Below are 19,631 nucleotides of genomic sequence, written 5' to 3'. Positions count from 1 at the left end.
AGTTGTGACTAACTAATAGACAGTTCACTTGAGTCCTTAATTTAATGGGGTAAGGGCACCTTGGGACTTGTGTACTCACTGGTGCGATGAATTTAGCAATTCCTGAGTAAAGTCAGAGCTTGTGCAAATGTGTGTGAGGCTGCGATGTTACACAATGTTACCGATGGTTTCGCAGCCTGCTAAACATTACGGATGTGTGTAAGGTAAAGGAGATATCCTTATGTTGCGTTGTGATGGCATAGCGATTGCAGAGGATTAGCATACTATAGCAGTGAGACTGCGTGTGTAATTGCTATTGCATTCGCAGTTGCAACCCGTAGTGAATCAAGCCTTGTAGGCATCCTTTCTCCGAACGGTCCACATGGTGGCATGGGAGGCCGGCCTGGGGGAAACTTTAGATAATGAAGTTTGGGAAGGGGCATCTACCACTATCTGTGTATGCATAAAAGTGTATACTTCCAAATTAATTTATAAGTGGTATAATGTTCCTTCCAGGTTAAACAAACTGCACCTGAAAAATCTCATATTTGTGCTGGATATGCAAATCAGACATTGGAATGTTTTTGCATACATGGAGTAGTTGCCCGAAATGTGTTCCCTTTTGTAACGAGATTAATACTCTATTGCTAGTTTCATAAAGGGCTTCTATGTTCTTTTCACTGCTACATATTTTCTTTTGCCGATGTGTGTTCCTGATGCCACTCACAATCAACATAAACTATTTTGGCATATCGTCGTAGCAGCAACCTGTCAATTAGCATCTGCTTGGAAAAAAACAGAGATCTCAACTGTAAGGGAGATCATAACTAAAGTGTGGCATATACAGTATATTCCATGGAATATATGAGTAGCATTCTACAGAAGTGTGCAAGTTTGACATTTAGGCCCTCATTCAGAGCCGTACGCTCTGAGCAGAGCGCACGCTCTGAATGAGGGCCGCCCTCCATGAAAATGGAGCGTCCTCCTGGACGCTCGTATAGCTGTGGGTGACCACCCACAGGCTATACGAGCGTGCAGTTTGATGGCCGCGATGGTCGTGACCATCGCGACCATCGAAACTGCGAGCCGGAGCCTGCGGTTGAGGTTTTCAACTGCAAGCTCCGGAGTGATTTTGGCTCTATCAGAGCCAAAATCACTCCCACTGACATCACTAGTGATGTCAGTGGGCCGGCTTCTGACGGGAGGCGTTCCCGTGGGAACGCCCCCGTCAGGGAGGCACGCCCCCGGCACGCCTACCAAAGGGGGCGTGCTGTCAATCAACATCGACAGCACGCCCCCTTTGATCAGACACAACGAGCGAAGGACTTTCCTTCGCTCGTCGCGTCTGGCGCATGCGCAAGACGGAGCTCCCTCCGTCGTGCGCATGCTCAGTGCACACCATCGACCCACTTGCGAGCGGACAGCCACTTGCGAGTGGGTCTGAATCAGGCCCTTAATTCGCTATTTTTCTGAACCCTCAAATGTAATAGTGAACAGGCAAAATCGCATGTTTATCACCTTTTCCAAAGACACGAAATTTAAACTCGCATCCAGATGTTTTCCATTGTTAAAGATAGAATTCGCCAAATGTAATAGGGTGCGAGTTATAAAATCCAAACCTAAACATTACTAAAAATTGCAAAAACTTTAGACCAGGTTGAAATAGGCGAGTTTAATGACACTTTCAGAAATGTAAAAAATCTGAAGGTAATTTACACAGGTGAACTCCATAATTCACAATAGCATCCCTATATAAACCACACCTACAGCCATTGCACCTGTGAGGATGAGAAATGGAGTTTGTACACTCTTCATTGGAGCTGTATGCTTGTGGCCTGCTTACTATGGAGGAGCTGCGCAGGAGGAGGGTGCAGGAGCATCACCAGATATTAGGCTTCGTGCCAGCTGAGAATATAGACTGAGGATGGACCTGGACTCCCTCTCAGACCATGAGTTATTTAGATTGAACCGCAAAAACCGCATAACCCTATATGAGCAGGTGAGAGATGATTTGGAGCCTTTGGCTGGTAGTAACTATGCAGTGCCTGGGCTGCATAAATTAATGTGTGCCCTGCATTTTGTGCCACTGGCTCATTTCAGTCAGTGAGTGGTAGAGTGTTGGGGATTACACAAGCCACTTTCTCTAGGCATTTATGTCAAGTGTTATCTGCCCTAAAGAAGTTGTGGTGAACATATAGCTCATTCCCACGTTGTGCGGCCGAGTTGCAGGACCTGAAGGTAGCTTTCTATCAGCTCTCAGCATTGCCTAATGTGCTGGGAGCCATAGATTGCACTCACATTTGGATAAGATCAACGCACTTGGGTATGTCCAGGGCTGGCTCTAGAGGTGATCGACCTGAACGGTCGAACAGGGGCGCCACCAATAGAGGGCATACCCTTCCCCAGCATCCCGATTTCTGCGGGACAGTACTGTTGCACCCATGGGCTGAAGTAGCCCGTGGGTCGTCAAATCGTGGGTTGGGGACCCCCACCACTGCAGCTGTGCGGCGGTGCCAGGACCCCGGAGTCTGGATGGATACTGCGCGCATGTGCGCGGCATCCATTCAGTGCTGTGAGAGGGCTGGGGGAAACCCGACCGTCGACTTCCCGACTGTCTAATCCTGGCCAGGCTCGCAATCCCGAGCCTGTCATTCTACCTATGCCGGGAGCCGGACACCCGGCTTACCGATCGAAGGTGAGCCAGGTGCGGACAGTCGCTGGGGGGGGGTAGGGTTAGGTTTAGGGCTCCCGGGGGAGACTTAGGGTTAGGCACCCCCTCGGGAGGTTAGGGTTAGGCTAGGGGAAGGGGGGGTTAGGGTTAGGCACCCCCCTGGGGGACTTAGGTTTAGGCGGCGGGGAAGGGGGGGTTAAGTTTAGGAACTTAGAGGGGGGATTAGGGTTAGGCACTTGGGGGGAGGTTAGGGTTAGGCATCCCTAAGGGAGGGTTAGGGTTAGGGGGTAGAATAGGGTTAGGAAATATTTACCTTGGACGATCGGAATTTTCACTCCTGCCGGCGGTAAATCACACCGAACCCCAGTCAGCCCTATGGAAGAGGTTTTAAGAAGAACACAGGGCTGGTTACTTGGTAGTTTGTTTTCCCTGTATAACATTTATTTAACTTTAGCTGTACTAGGTGTGTGTTTGTCTCTATTACTGTACAGTTTTAAATAACCAAGTGATTACTGCCTAGCATACACTATTTAGTTCATTTGTAATTGTCACTTCTGATGGTATCTGCTTTTGGTAGCATGTTTTTGATCTCAAATTCCCAGTATTGCAAATGGTAATGGTAGTCAAATGAAAATGTTAAAGTGATAAAAAAATGTTTTGTTTTGTTTTTATTAAGAAAATGCTCTTTGTGTATTTTTGTTTTAAGTATTTTAACACCCTCTTTTATCAATCAGGTAACTCAGGATATGGGTGTTAGACTTGGCTCATGACACATCTCTTGAGACCACGAGGCCCTTCACAACATCGGTACAACAACGCACACATTGCTACATGGTCAGTAATTGAGCGTACGTTTGGGGTGCTGAAGAGCAGGTTTCGTTGTTTGGACTGGTCGGCTGGCATCCTCCTTTTCGATGTGTGTAAAGTGTGTGACATCATCCAGTCGTGCTACATGCTCCATAATCTGGCCCTGGGGAAAGACCATAATGACCTTGGGGACATTGCAGCAGTTGTGGAGAAGCTGAGCCCCTTTACCATCAGAGGGTGGGGTAGAGTGGCAGACGATCATCCAGCAGTATTTTTCATGTAAGTATATTTTACAGAATGTTTATGAATGTGTATCTGATCAAGTTGAAACATAGAATTTGATGGCAGATAAGAACCACTAGGCCCATCTAGTCTGCCCCATTTTTAAACAAATTGTTACCTCAACCCCTATTGATCCTTACTTCTTCTGAAGGATATTCTTCAGTTGTATACCTACAATAAGATTAATGAAAATGTCTGTACATTACACAGGGAACTGAGGGCCTGATTCAGAGCTGGACGCTATTTGTGCTCGCTCGTTCAGAAAAAGGGGCCGGCTATTTAAATTGAGCACTCGCTCTTTGCGGTCTGTTGACGCCTCTATGTCTGAGCGAGTGAACGAAACATGCGCTCGCTATTTTGTAAAGACGCCCCCTGGTCTCTCGCAAACCTACGTCATCTCCGCTCTTTATTCGATTAATCGAAAAGCGTCTGAACTGCTCGCAGTGATTGTGGTTGGATTTTCCTATCGCACTCATGCGAACAGTTCAGGCTAAGAGACAACCAAGTGACGTGGCCGATGACGCTGCTTTGTTAATTATGCACACCCTTAAAACGTCCATTTTGACCGTTTGGCACGCCTGCGTTCGGATCTCCCCTCCCCATTTTTCAAGCACCTTCCCCTGTTACCACCCAAAAACGCCTCATCCTGTCACTCAATTAGCAGGCACTCGCTATTTTGCGAACACACGATTTCCGACCGCACTGACTGGTTGGCATATGCGCATTACGACCCATACGCATGCGCAGATGTGCGAACATCGCTCGGAGCGAACAAGCAGCCGCTTACGAGCGGCTCTGAATCAGGCCCTGAAGGCCTGATCCAGACCCGTTTGCTAAGCTAAGAGAGAAAAGTGGGCGGCTTTATACCGGCTTGCGTTCGCTCTGCCGTCGCTCTCTACGACATAGAGGGCGTCCTTACACCAGACAGTGCGATCACGGCATTTGCATACCTGGCCCCTTTTAGCTGCATAAGAGCGCAGCTTAGCGTCTGGGTCTGAATGAGCCCCTGAGCTCTATCCGAGGAAAATGTTGCATTCTATATATATATTTTTGGCAATTAATGTCTGGTAAGTTTTTTCAAAATATTCACAAACCCCCTTAAAATAACTATTGTACACAGATGCTTGGGTAACTAATTATAAACAGACAAAATTTCACCTTTGTCACAGTTACTGGACTGTAACGTATTTATTTCCCAAAAATTAAATACTCCAAATTTGGAATGATATCAAATCCCAGTGTTAGAACTTTCAGTACAAAAGTAATCAAACATAGATGATGCAAACAAATTTGCATAGCAAGAAAAAAGTGCAGCAATCACATTTTAAATACTGAACATACTCGACCTCGGACTATGGCTTTAACCGCACCATCACGTATGCGTAGACTGCGGCGGGATAAAGTGGTGCACACACTACTAATAGTGGACCCTGATGTAGCATTTATTAGACCCTTCTGCCCTACTAACTCTCTATGAAGGTTTATAAGTGCCTCAGGGCCTATTTCAGCAGTGCACGCTAGTGTACTGATGAACGCAGATTCCCAGTGTTTGGGAATCTGCGCAGGGGCCAGAACCATTCTGCGTATGTGCAGGTCAGGTCTGCGAGTTCGCTTGCAAACTGGCAGCAGACTGTCAGTGAGTGACAGTCTGCTGCCATTTGGGGGCTGGGAGGGGCGGCGACAGTCTCCGTTACCTGAAACAGAGGCGTGTCACCGCCATTGGGGGGGGGGGAAGAAGCCAGGATCTCCGTCAGGTGATGGAGATTTCCTGGCCTCTTCCTCTATACTGCGGTGGCCGGCTGCAAGCCCTATGTGTCACTGCAGCTGGCCGATGGTACGCAGATTAACCGATGCTGCGTTAAACAACGCAGCTCGGTTAAGTAATGCATAGGGGGCGTGATGCCTCCTGTGCATTACCTGCAAAGGATCGCAATTGCAAAGCTGCCTGAGTGCATACATCGTATATCTATAGCCTGCGTGCAGCTTTGCAATTACGATCCTTACAGAATCCGAGTAGCGTGAGTGAGGTCAAGCAGCCTTAAATCACTATTGTCAGCCATTCTAATTCGTGTTCCCTCCGCCACTCTGTTAGCACTAGCTATATTTTTAAGCAGATGATTTATAGGGGTGAGCGGGTTCGGATTTCTGAAATCCGAACCCCCCCGAGCCCCCCCGATCCGAGTCCGATCCGAGTCAGGCTCGACTTTTCCCGCCTGACTCGGATCTGACATCGAGGCAAAACGTCATCATCCCGCCTTCCGAGTCTCGCGGGTTTTGGATCCTATATAAGGTACCCGCGTCGGCGCCATTTTCTCACTCGGCTGTGGACAGTGAAGAGGGAGGGTGGGAGTTAGTGCTGTGTAGTGTAGTGTAGTGTAGTGCTGCTGTTGTCCACTACTTCAAAGTCCATAGGGGCTGGCTGTGTTGTGCTGTGCTGCTGTTGTTAATAGGGGCTGTGTCCACTACTTCAAAGTCCATAGGGGCTGGCTGGACTGTGTTGTGCAGTCAGTTCTCCATAGGGGCTGTGTCCACTCCAAAGTCCTGTGCAGTGTCCCAGTCCTAAAGGGGTGCTGTAGTGTTGTCCAGGGGGTGCTCTGTCCATCAGGGGTGCTCCCCCCAAGTGCTAAAAAAATAATATATTTTCTGTGTTTGTGAATTGTGTGCGCAGTAGCCGCACGTGCATCAACAAAGTAGTGCCAAGCGTGCGCCTGTGTCATAAGTAAAGGGCCGGCTGGCTTGACCGTTAAAGGGTGCTGTAACCCCCGAAAGTACACTCCAGTCCAAACCAAAAAAAAATTATTTTCTGTGTTTGTGAATTGTGTGCGCAGTAGCCGCACGTGCATCAACAAAGTAGTGCCAAGCGTGCGCCTGTGTCATAAGTAAAGGGCCGGCTGGCTTGACCGTTAAGGGTGCTGTAACCCCCGAAAGTACACTCCAGTCCAAACCAAAAAAAAAATTATTTTCTGTGTTTGTGAATTGTGTGCGCAGTAGCCGCACGTGCATCAACAAAGTAGTGCCAAGCGTGCGCCTGTGTCATAAGTAAAGGGCCGGCTGGCTTGATCGTTAAGGGTGCTGTAACCCCCGAAAGTACACTCCAGTCCAAACCAAAAAAAAAATTATTTTCTGTGTTTGTGAATTGTGTGCGCAGTAGCCGCACGTGCATCAACAAAGTAGTGCCAAACGTGCGCCTGTGTCATAAGTAAAGGGCCGGCTGGCTTGACCGTTAAGGGTGCTGTAACCCCCGAAAGTACACTCCAGTCCAAACCAAAAAAAAAATTATTTTCTGTGTTTGTGAATTGTGTGCGCAGTAGCCGCACGTGCATCAACAAAGTAGTGCCAAACGTGCGCCTGTGTCATAAGTAAAGGGCCGGCTGGCTTGACCGTTAAGGGTGCTGTAACCCCCGAAAGTACACTCCAGTCCAAACCCAAAAAAAAATTATTTTCTGTGTTTGTGAATTGTGTGCGCAGTAGCCGCACGTGCATCAACAAAGTAGTGCCAAGCGTGCGCCTGTGTCATAAGTAAAGGGCCGGCTGGCTTGACCGTTAAGGGTGCTGTAACCCCCGAAAGTACACTCCAGTCCAAACCAAAAAAAAAATTATTTTCTGTGTTTGTGAATTGTGTGCGCAGTAGCCGCACGTGCATCAACAAAGTAGTGCCAAGCGTGCGCCTGTGTCATAAGTAAAGGGCCGGCTGGCTTGACCGTTAAGGGTGCTGTAACCCCCGAAAGTACACTCCAGTCCAAACCTAAAAAAAAATTATTTTCTGTGTTTGTGAATTGTGTGCGCAGTAGCCGCACGTGCATCAACAAAGTAGTGCCAAGCGTGCGCCTGTGTCATAAGTAAAGGGCCAGCTGGCTTGACCATTAAAGGGTGCTGTAACCCCCGAAAGTACACTCCAGTCCAAACCAAAAAAAAATTATTTTCTGTGTTTGTGAATTGTGTGCGCAGTAGCCGCACGTGCATCAACAAAGTAGTGCCAAGCGTGCGCCTGTGTCATAAGTAAAGGGCCGGCTGGCTTGACCGTTAAGGGTGCTGTAACCCCTGAAAGTACACTCCAGTCCAAACCTAAAAAAAAATTATTTTCTGTGTTTGTGAATTGTGTGCGCAGTAGCCGCACGTGCATCAACAAAGTAGTGCCAAGCGTGCGCCTGTGTCATAAGTAAAGGGCCGGCTGGCTTGACCGTTAAGGGTGCTGTAACCCCCGAAAGTACACTCCAGTCCAAACCAAAAAAAAAATTATTTTCTGTGTTTGTGAATTGTGTGCGCAGTAGCCGCACGTGCATCAACAAAGTAGTGCCAAGCGTGCGCCTGTGTCATAAGTAAAGGGCCGGCTGGCTTGACCGTTAAGGGTGCTGTAACCCCCGAAAGTACACTCCAGTCCAAACCAAAAAAAAATTATTTTCTGTGTTTGTGAATTGTGTGCGCAGTAGCCGCACGTGCATCAACAAAGTAGTGCCAAACGTGCGCCTGTGTCATAAGTAAAGGGCCGGCTGGCTTGACCGTTAAGGGTGCTGTAACCCCCGAAAGTACACTCCAGTCCAAACCAAAAAAAAAATTATTTTCTGTGTTTGTGAATTGTGTGCGCAGTAGCCGCACGTGCATCAACAAAGTAGTGCCAAACGTGCGCCTGTGTCATAAGTAAAGGGCCGGCTGGCTTGACCGTTAAGGGTGCTGTAACCCCCGAAAGTACACTCCAGTCCAAACCAAAAAAAAAATTATTTTCTGTGTTTGTGAATTGTGTGCGCAGTAGCCGCACGTGCATCAACAAAGTAGTGCCAAGCGTGCGCCTGTGTCATAAGTAAAGGGCCGGCTGGCTTGACCGTTAAGGGTGCTGTAACCCCCGAAAGTACACTCCAGTCCAAACCAAAAAAAAAATTATTTTCTGTGTTTGTGAATTGTGTGCGCAGTAGCCGCACGTGCATCAACAAAGTAGTGCCAAGCGTGCGCCTGTGTCATAAGTAAAGGGCCGGCTGGCTTGACCGTTAAGGGTGCTGTAACCCCCGAAAGTACACTCCAGTCCAAACCTAAAAAAAAATTATTTTCTGTGTTTGTGAATTGTGTGCGCAGTAGCCGCACGTGCATCAACAAAGTAGTGCCAAGCGTGCGCCTGTGTCATAAGTAAAGGGCCGGCTGGCTTGACCGTTAAAGGGTGCTGTAACCTCCGAAAGTACACTCCAGTCCAAACCAAAAAAAAATTATTTTCTGTGTTTGTGAATTGTGTGCGCAGTAGCCGCACGTGCATCAACAAAGTAGTGCCAAGCGTGCGCCTGTGTCATAAGTAAAGGGCCGGCTGGCTTGACCGTTAAGGGTGCTGTAACCCCCGAAAGTACACTCCAGTCCAAACCTAAAAAAAAATTATTTTCTGTGTTTGTGAATTGTGTGCGCAGTAGCCGCACGTGCATCAACAAAGTAGTGCCAAGAGTGCGCCTGTGTCATAAGTAAAGGGCCGGCTGGCTTGACCGTTAAAGGGTGCTGTAACCCCCGAAAGTACACTCCAGTCCAAACCAAAAAAAAATTATTTTCTGTGTTTGTGAATTGTGTGCGCAGTAGCCGCACGTGCATCAACAAAGTAGTGCCAAGCGTGCGCCTGTGTCATAAGTAAAGGGCCGGCTGGCTTGACCGTTAAGGGTGCTGTAACCCCCGAAAGTACACTCCAGTCCAAACCAAAAAAAAAATTATTTTCTGTGTTTGTGAATTGTGTGCGCAGTAGCCGCACGTGCATCAACAAAGTAGTGCCAAGCGTGCGCCTGTGTCATAAGTAAAGGGCCGGCTGGCTTGACCGTTAAGGGTGCTCTAACCCCCGAAAGTACACTCCAGTCCAAACCAAAAAAAAAATTATTTTCTGTGTTTGTGAATTGTGTGCGCAGTAGCCGCACGTGCATCAACAAAGTAGTGCCAAGCGTGCACCTGTGTCATAAGTAAAGGGCCGGCTGGCTTGACCGTTAAGGGTGCTGTAACCCCCGAAAGTACACTCCAGTCCAAACCAAAAAAAAAATTATTTTCTGTGTTTGTGAATTGTGTGCGCAGTAGCCGCACGTGCATCAACAAAGTAGTGCCAAGCGTGCGCCTGTGTCATAAGTAAAGGGCCGGCTGGCTTGACCGTTAAAGGGTGCTGTAACCCCTGAAAGTACACTCCAGTCCAAACCAAAAAAAAATTATTTTCTGTGTTTGTGAATTGTGTGCGCAGTAGCCGCACGTGCATCAACAAAGTAGTGCCAAGCGTGCGCCTGTGTCATAAGTAAAGGGCCGGCTGGCTTGACCGTTAAAGGGTGCTGTAACCCACAAAGTACACTCCAGTCCAAACCAAAAAAAAAATTATTTTCTGTGTTTAGCCGCACGTATATATCAAATCGATTTAACATAAATGGAGGACCAAACTTTCTCCGATAAAAATAAAATAGAGAAAGATCAAGAACCACTTCCTCCTAGTGCTGAAGCTGCTGCCACTAGTCATGACATAGACGATAACATGCCATCAACGTCGTCTGCCAAGGCCGATGCCCAATGTCATAGTAGAGGGCACATACAATCCCAAATGGCAAAGTTCAGGAAAATGACCTTGAAAAAGACATTTAAATCAGCTGAAGAGAAACGTAAACTTGCCAATATGCCATTTACGACACGGAGTGGCAAGGAACGGCTAAGGTCGATCCCAAGTATGTTCATGACTAGTGGTTCAGCTTCACATGACGATGGAAGCCCTCCTCCCACTAAAAAAATCAAAAGAGTTAAGCTGGCAAAAGCACAGCGAAGAACTGTGCTTTCTAAGAAGATATCACAAATCCCCAAGGAGAGTCCAAGTGTGGTGGTGGTTGCGATGCCTGACCTTCCCAGCACTGGACGGGAAGAGGTGGCTCTTTCCACCATTTGCACGCCCCCTGCAAGTGCTGAAAGGAGCACCCACAGTCCACTTGCTGATATGCAAATTGAAGATGTCACTGTTGAAGTACAACAGGATGAGGATACTGGTGTAGCTGGCGCTGAGGAGGAAGTTGGCGAGGAGGATTCTGATGGTGATGTGGTTTGTTTAAATCAGGCTCCGGGGGAGACAGTTGTCCGTGGGATGAAAAAGCCCATCACGGTCATGCCTGGGCAGAAGACCAAACATTCCACCTCTTTGGTCTGGCAATATTTCTATCCAAATCCGGACAACAACTGTCTTGCCATATGTACCATATGTAAAGGTGAAATAAGTAGGGGTAGGGACGTCAACCACCTAGGAACATCCTCCCTTATACGGCACCTGCAGCGCGTTCATAAAAAGTTACTGTCAAGTTCAGAAACTTTGGCTAAGACCGTAAGCAGTCCAGGGACACCTAAATCCAGTTGTCCTGTTGTATACAAGCGCCTGCAAACCACACCGTCAACTCCCTCCTCGTCAATTTCCTCCTTAGTCAGGATCGGAAGTAGTCCTGCAGGCCATGTCACTGGCATGACTGACTCTCCTATCTGGGATTCCTCTGGAGGATCCTGCATTGCTACGCCTACTGCTGCCGCTGCTGCTGTTGCTGCTGCTGGGAGTCGTTCATCATCCCAGAGAGGAAGTAGGAACACCACTACTTTTACTAAACAATTGACCCTCCAACAGTCCTTAGCGAGGAGGATGAAGTACGACAGCAGTCATCCTGAAGCAAAACGTATAACTGAGGCCTTGACTGCTATGTTGGTGTTAGACGTGCGTCCGGTATCCGCCATTAGTGCAGTGGGATTTAGACAATTGATGGAGGTAGTGTGTCCCCGGTTCCAAATCCCGTCTAGATTCCACTTCACTAGGCAGGCGATACCGAGACTGTACAGAAACGTCAGAAAAAGTGTCCTCAGTGTCCTGAAAAATGCCGTTGTACACAATGTCCACTTAACCACGGACATGTGGACAAGTGGAACAGGGCAGACTAAGGACTATATGACTGTGACAGCCCACTGGGTAGATGTATCACCTTACGCAGCAACAGCAGCAGCGTCACCAGTAGCAGCATCTCAGAAACGCCAGCTCATTACAAGGCAGGCTACGCTGTGTATCACCGGTTTCAGTAAGAGGCACACCGCCGACAACCTCTTAGAGAAACTGAGGGAAATCATCGCCCAGTGGCTTACCCCACTTAGACTCTCCTGGGGATTTGTGATATCTGACAACGCCACCAATATTGTGCGGGCATTACATCTGGGCAAATTCCAGCACGTCCCATGTTTTGCTCACACAATAAACTTGGTGGTGCAGAATTTTCTGAAAAGCGACAGGGGCGTGCAGGAGACGCTTTGGGTGGCCCGAAAAATTTCTGGCCACTTTCGCCATTCAGCGACTGCGTGCCGAAGACTGGAGCGCCAGCAAACACTCTTGAACCTGCCCCGCCATCACCTGAAGCAAGAGGTTGTGACGCGGTGGAACTCAACCCTCTATATGCTTCAGAGGATGGAGGAGCAGCAAAAGGCCATACAAGCCTATACATCCACCTATGACATAGGCAAAGGAGGGGGTATGCACCTGACTCAAGCGCAGTGGAGAATGATTTCCGTGTTGTGCAAGGTTCTCCAGCCCTTCGAACTTGCCACACGTGAAGTCAGTTCAGACACAGCCAGCTTGAGTCAGGTCATTCCCCTCATCAGGCTTTTGCAGAAGCAGCTGGAGAAAGTGAAGGAGGAGCTAAGACGGAGCGATTCCGCTCGGCATGTGGGACTTGTGGATGAAGCCCTTCATTCGCTTTGCCAGGATTCCAGGGTGGTCAATCTGTTGAAATCAGACCACTACATTTTGGCCACCGTGCTTGATCCTAGGTTTAAAGCCTATGTGGTGTCTCTCTTTCCGGCCGACACAAGCCTGCAGAGGTGCAAAGACCTGCTGGTGAACACACTGTCAGCTGAAGCGGAACGTGACACGTCAACGGCTCCTTCTTCATTTTCTCCCGCAACTGGGGCTGCCAGGAAAAAACTTAGGTATCCTAAGCAACCCGCTGGCGGTGATGCAGGGCAGGCAGGACCAAGTTTGGACATCTGGTCCGGACTGAAGGACCTGGCAACAATTTCTGACATGTCTACTGTCACTGCATATGATACTGTCACCATTGACAGAATGGTGGAGGATTACATCGGTGACAGCATCCAAGTAGGCATGTCAGACAGTCCATACCTGTACTGGCAGGAAAAAGAGGCAATTTGGAGGCCCCTGTACAAGCTGGCTCTATTTTACCTGAGTTGCCCCCCCTCCAGTGTGTACTCCGAAAGAGTGTTTAGTGCAGCCGGGAACCTTGTCAGCGAAAGGCGTAGGAGGTTGCTTCCACAGAATGTGGAGAAGATGATGTTCATCAAAATGAATTATCAGCTCTTCCAGGGAGACCAGCCTCCAGAAGGTACAGAGGGACCTGTGGTGGTGGATTCAAGTGGGGACGAGTTAATACTTTGTGAGGATGAGGATGTACACACTGAAGAGGGTGAGGAATCGGTGGATGAGGAGGATGAGGATGACATCTTGCCTCCGTAGAGCCAGTTTGTGCAGGGACACATTAATTGCCAGCTTGTTTTGTGGGGGCCCAAACGAACCAATCATTTCAGCCACAGTTGTGTGGCAGACCCTGGCGCTGAAATGATTGATTTGTTAAAGTGTGCATGTCCTGTTTATACAACATAAGGGTGGGTGGGAGGGCCCAAGGAAAATTCCATCTTGCACTTCTTTTTTTTCTTTGCATTATGTACAGTTTGGGGCCTAGTTTTTCTAACTGCCATCCTGTCTGCCACTGCAGTGTCACTCCTAGATGGGTCACGTGTTTGTGCCGCCCACTCGTGTCGCTTAGCATAGTCATCCAGCTACCTCGGTGCAACCTTTTGGACATGAAAACACTATTGTGAGGTGTGAGGTGTTCAGAATAGACTGGAAATGAGTGGAAATTAAGGTTATTGAGGTTAATAATAGCATAGGAGCAGAGAAACCAACAAATTCTGTGATTTTAGCTGTTTTTATGCTTTTTAAAAAAAAAATACAGATCCAAAACACAAAACCCAGAACCCAAAACACGGAAGGGTGGTTTTGGCAAAACCAATCCAGATCCAAAACACGAAGAAAGATCCAGATCCAAAACCAAAACACAAAACACGAAAAGTGGCCGGTGCACACCCCTAATGATTTATTGAATCCATTTGTTGTGTTTGTTTCTCTATAAAAAAGACCTGCTTAGCTAAAATTATCAAGGGACAAAGCAATCTCATCCACAGAAGGGGGACGTGGAGGTGTAGGTGTAGGCTCTGGTGATGTGTGGTCATTTGCTGGTTGTTGTTTGTAGTCACTTGTGTATTTTCATCCACAACCATGCCAAGATCCACCAACTCCTCAACTTCATCGTCAGGAAGAAGATGAAGATCTTGTGATCTTCATCTTCTTCCTGACGATGAAGCTGAGGAGTTGGTGGATGTGCAAGACCTAAACAAAGGTAAGGATTATTAATGATATTTTGGAGTAAATGTTTTTTTTGGGGGGGAGGGAGAAGCTAGACAGTTATTTTGGTACTGCATTGTTTTCAGTTTGTATGCACATGACATTTTTAATAAGTTATGTGGATAAAAATCTTCAGACACTATCCTCATTAATGTATGTTTGATTTAGGAATTATTTTGCTGGTGAATGTTAATGTACATACTAATTTGTTGTGTTGCCTCTATTTCTATTTTAGCGCATACCGGCAGCATGTTCTTCAACACGTGAACGAGCCCTTTTTGAAGAAGGATTCTTCCTCCCTGGAGCAGCTGCGGAACAATTCCAGACATTATTATTTGCCCCATTACATGTATTGCAAATCTATTTTGAGCATAGAAAAAAATATATTTTATTAACTACTGTACACCATACTTGCCTCCTTCCGGGAGGGAGCTGAAGTGCATGAGCACAGCGGGTGGCGAGGTCGGGTTATGATGTGGCATTGGGGGTAGGGCCACACGATTGCATCATTGTAGCTCCGCCCCCTCTTCACAACGCCAAAAATATTGGCATTGTGAAGCAGGGGGCGAGGCTACAATGACGCGATTCTGCGCAAATCGCGTCACTGGCCCCCTCCGCTGCGGGGGTTTCTGTAATTAACGTGGGGGTCAGGCGGCAGCCAGGAGGCTTGCCTGAGTTTTCGGGGGGTCGGGAGCGGCACACAATATTTGGGAGGGTAGGCAAGCCTGCTGTACCCCATTTGAAAATACTAAAGAGTGAAACAAAAATACTGGCTGTGGTTTCTAACATAACCGTGTAATCGGCCTTTCTGTGCTAGCTGATCTCACAAACATATTATTGATATGTTTTATTCTATTTTTACTTGCTAACATTATTTATATAAAAAAAGAAAAGTGTACATTATTAATATGGACTCTAAGGGCCGGATTCAATTAGCAGCAAAATCAGACAATTTTCGGCAAAACAAAAACAACGAAAATGACCAATTTTCACCAAAAAAACAGGTGAAAAGTTTTCTCCAACTAAGACCAGGAGAAAAAAAATGCAAAATCCCCATTTTTTACTAAAAATGTGGGGATTTCTTTCAGAACCCTTTGGACAGCCTCCTCCATCTCCTCCTCTTCATCCTCCCCCTCATCTTTATTTTTCTCCTCCTCCTCCTCCTCCTGTGTGTCTTCATCCTCCTCCTGCGCTTCCTGGTCAGGCAAACATTCCTCCTCCTGATGACTGTGACTCTGCCTGACAAACGCCTCCTGATCCTCCTCCTCCAGCCTCTGCTGAGCTCCCCCAGCTCTCCTGCTTGCCATGCTGCCACAATGTGCTTGCAGACCACATCTCCTCTCTCATGCACTTACAGTAGCTCCTCACTTCCTATCAAATCACAAATTGGTGGATCAAGGTTTATATAGTGTGTGTGATGCCCTGCCAATGGGTGATTCTCTTTGTGTCAGTTTGCCTGCTGAAATGAATCTTGCATTCCAGTTGGTCCGAAAAACGCTGCTTTTCCAGGGAGTATTCTCGTGAGAAGTTGCATGCAAACAACATATATGGTTGAAATATCGCTACCTATTACATATTCAAACTGGGACTCATACTTGCAACTTAAAAACCTGTGATTAGGTGCAAATGCATATGTGTGAAAAAACTCACACTCTATTACATTTGGCCCGCTGTCTCTGAGATCAGTTTGCTATTAAGCAGATGCATAGAAACATCCAGCTGAGCCAAACCCCTCCCTCTCTCTTTTTCCTCTCCTTACTGTTTGTGGACACTCGCCCTATTTTATTATTACTTTCTCTATATGCTTATTATTATTTCTTATCTTCTCTGCACTCTTCTATACAATATAAAATTGGATGAGACTACCTTATATACCTCATATAACGTGAATTACAGGCAAATTGTACATGTTCTTTTATAATTTTGCATGACTTTTGCTTAATATTATTATACCATTTGTCGTTTATGGACCTTTGCATAGTTAATTTGACCCTTGTCTCTCATCCTTTCAAGAAATATTCCTCAGAAAATAAAGAAAATTGTGGTTGCGTTAAAAGATTACTACAAAAAGAGTGTGAACTTATTTAGAAACTTGGGACATTACGACTGGGAGGACTTAATGAGGAGTTGCTTTTTAACGTATTCCTCTGAATTCAAGACTTTTTTGATCTTCAAAAAATTCCTTCTGGGTGTTATTTTTGTGGGCTGCTTTATGGTAGTTGGTATCAATAACAATTTTCTTTATAAATTGTTACAAGTTTTTTTTTCTTTTTTTGCAGCTTTTTGCTTATTTCTAATCTTATATTTAGTTTGTGATATGCAGTTTAATATATTTTTTTGGTTTATTATTCTTTTAGTTTTTTGATCATTATTTCTGATGGCCTATTTTGTATATTGGTTAACATTGTGAATATGGGTGCCTGTCAGACAGATTACTGTATGCTCATTGACTGTATTGCCAGCCATATGGGAGGAAATGTTTTTCCAAGTTCCAGTCAATTTTCAAGTGACGCTGTTTCCATACCACATGTGCTTTTCAGCTCTGGTATGTACTTGGTTCATTCGCGCGCCTCATACCCCGCCGGAGAACCTGAGACCGACGCTGGACCCAGTGTGACCTGGTTTTTCCCCAATGATGTGTGGGTGACGTGTTGTCGCAATGCATGCTGGGTACCCACTGGCGTTACGGAATTGCCGGGTGTACGGGGCAGCTGCGTAGTGACAACGCAACAGGTGAGACGCACTTTTCTGCTGATTTGGCGCCTTTGTCAATATTTAATAGCCGACTCTGCTAATTTCTTTGTGCTCATGACTAAGGTGCACACACACCGAAACGGCCGTTGGGCCCAGGGCTGAAATAAATGGTCCCCAGGCATACGGTAAGTAATCTTCTTGTTACTGGCTCCTGTTAGATTACCTAAAAGCTGTTGAATATGTATTTTGAGCATGGCTATGCTTTTTAAAGCTACATTAAATTTTTGCATTCAATGATGGGGGTGTGCTGGTCTCTTATTTTTGGTCCTGGATAGTACTGAAGTGCTTTCTATTAGAGATGTGTGCGCCGACCATCGTGTTATGGTTTTGAATCTGAATCTCTCATGGTTTTGAATAAGAATCTGGTTTGGGATTTTTTTCCTTGGTGTTTTGTTTTTCGGTTTTGGATCTGGAGTTTTTCTTAAAATATCATAAAAACAGCTAAAATCACTTAAAATGTGCCTGTTTTTGTTCCTACAGTATTATTAACGTCAATAACATTTGTTTCCAGTCATTTCCAATCAATTTTGACCACCTCACAATATTATTTTTTTCATCTAGTTATGGTCAAAAGGTTGCATCCAGCTAGCTGGCTGACCAAGCTAAGGAACACAGTGGATGGCACTAACATGTGGCAGTTCAGCTTCCAATTTTCAACACGGATATAGTGTGTTATACAGTGTGGGTTGGATACACCAATAGTGCACTTACTGTGACAGCAGTGTCGGCAGCGCGGTGTTGCTGACAGTATCCTCAGTACATGGAATGGCAGTGCTGCGGTGCTGGCAGTGTCCTCAGTGAAGGGTACCGGCGATGTCGGCATTGTCAGCGGTGTCTTTAGTGCAGTTTGGTGGCTGTGCCAGCAGTGCGGGGGTTGCTGACGTTGTCCTCAGTACATGGAATGGCAGTACTGCGGTGCTGGCAGTGTCCTCAGTGCAGGGTACCAGTAGTGTCAGCAGAGCGAGGATGCCAGTGGTGTCTTCAGTGCAGGTTTGCTGGCTGTGCCGGCAGTGCGGAAGTTGCTGACGGTGTCCTCAGTACATGGAATGGCAGTCTGGGAGTGCTGGCAGTGTCCTCAGTGCAGGGTACCGGCGGTGTGGGCAGAGAGGGGGTGCCAGCTGTGTTCTCACTGCAGGTTTGCTGACTGTGTCGGCAGTGCAGGGATGTTCTCAATGCAGGGTGCCGGCAGCATGGGAGAGCCAGTGGTGTCAGCAGCAGGACTGCTGGCGGTGTCAGCAGTGGGGGTGCAGAGAGCTGGTGTGTCGGCACGGGTGGGAGCCGGCAGCAGATGTGACGGCAGCGGGGGGTGCCAGCCGCGGGAACCAGCGCCATCTTTTTTCTCAGCAGTCAGTGGGCTTAACGCTGATTGGCTGAGAGCCATGACAGATGGCTCTGTCAGCCAATCAGTGCTTTGCACATTGAAGGCAAAGGGATTTTTAAAAATGGCCGCTCATGGCAAAACCTCGAGATACTACAGAGGATCTTGAGGTTTTGCCTCAATTAGGGATCCGGGGCAGTAGGAGAGCCGAGGGGCGCCTTGGATCGTTCCGGATCCCCGAAGTTCAGGTGGGTCCGGTTCTCAGGGAACCGGACCTGCTCATCTATATATATATATATATATATATATATATACGAAAATGTAATATATGTTGTTTTGCTTAGTTTTCTGTATGACAAAAATAAATCTTTTTAAATTAATATTTATAATGTGGTGCATTATTATACACACATCAGTTGAATGACATTTTGCTGCAGGGGTACGCCTATAATGAGGTCGCCTGAGGCAGCTTATTCAGGCAGCAAGTTTTAGTTTTCTAACTAATAACAAAATGAACATTTTCTAGATGCAAAATCTGTATTCTACATGTTTTTCTTTGTAGATCTCATTTTATTTACAAATTACAATATTATTAAGTCTGTAATACTAATAATGCACACAACTCATAAACAGATATTTATGATAGCCGCAGCTTCTTACTAACGCATAATAAAGCACATACCTGTACACATTTTTTATATGCTCTTGATATTATTTCCAAGCTTTCAAAGAAGCACATAGCCAGTAATGATTGGAATGACAGAGGGGGCTAGCGGGCAGCCGGAAAGGTGGGCTGTGCCCGGGGTGTGCCGAGAAAACAGGCATTGCATAACGGGGGCGGGGCTACAATGCTGAGAGTCAGCACATCATCCAGTCCACTTGGGACTGGCCACAGGCACTTGTATGCCACCAGGACTTTGATAACACGAGGAACTTCAGAACAAGTTTAGGGGGACAGGACAAGACTGAGATACTAAACATAATAGCAGGATATTCTCCTAGTCACTGATTTACAGACACAGACATTAGTATGGCAAAATATACAGATGTCTCTCTTGTCCTTAGTTTGGGGTTTGGGTCAATCCTTTAGAAATGTACACACAGGTGATTAAGGGCAGACATGCATCTACCACCAAAGTTGGAGAAGTTGTGACAGCAGTGTTATAAAATTATTTTCAATAAAGCCATTTAGTAAATATACTGTTAAAATGAGCACATAAATACTATTTAGTCAGACATACCATTTGAAAGTATGTATTGCGCATTTTACAGAGCATGCACATCATTTATTAGTTTAACAATCCGGTCTGACCCCACATAGATTATCTCATGCTTTTAATTTCAAATATACTGTATATATGTAATCAGCTCACTTCAAAGCTAAGGGGTCTATTTAC

The 19,631-nt window shown here is 46.5% G+C and overlaps 1 long non-coding RNA gene across 2 annotated transcripts in view; it reads left to right on the top strand.

Moving 5' to 3' along the window:
- LOC148518097 (uncharacterized) overlaps positions 1-18,579 on the top strand; it is a 33,357-nt gene extending 14,778 nt beyond the window's left edge. For both annotated transcript variants that reach the window (XR_015879225.1, XR_015879224.1), the window contains exons 2-3: positions 3,385-3,736; positions 14,398-18,579. This is a non-coding gene — a long non-coding RNA (uncharacterized LOC148518097). The remainder of the gene's footprint in view (positions 1-3,384; positions 3,737-14,397) is intronic.
- Positions 18,580-19,631: the final 1,052 nt, after the last annotated feature.

This window comes from Taudactylus pleione, unplaced genomic scaffold (genome assembly GCF_031769625.1).
Source record: "Taudactylus pleione unplaced genomic scaffold, aTauple2 ptg000202l, whole genome shotgun sequence".
In the NCBI taxonomy this organism is placed as follows: Eukaryota; Metazoa; Chordata; class Amphibia; order Anura; family Myobatrachidae; genus Taudactylus; species Taudactylus pleione.
The sequence above is the reverse complement of the archived record's forward strand: the minus strand, read 5'-3'. Positions and strand labels throughout refer to the sequence as shown.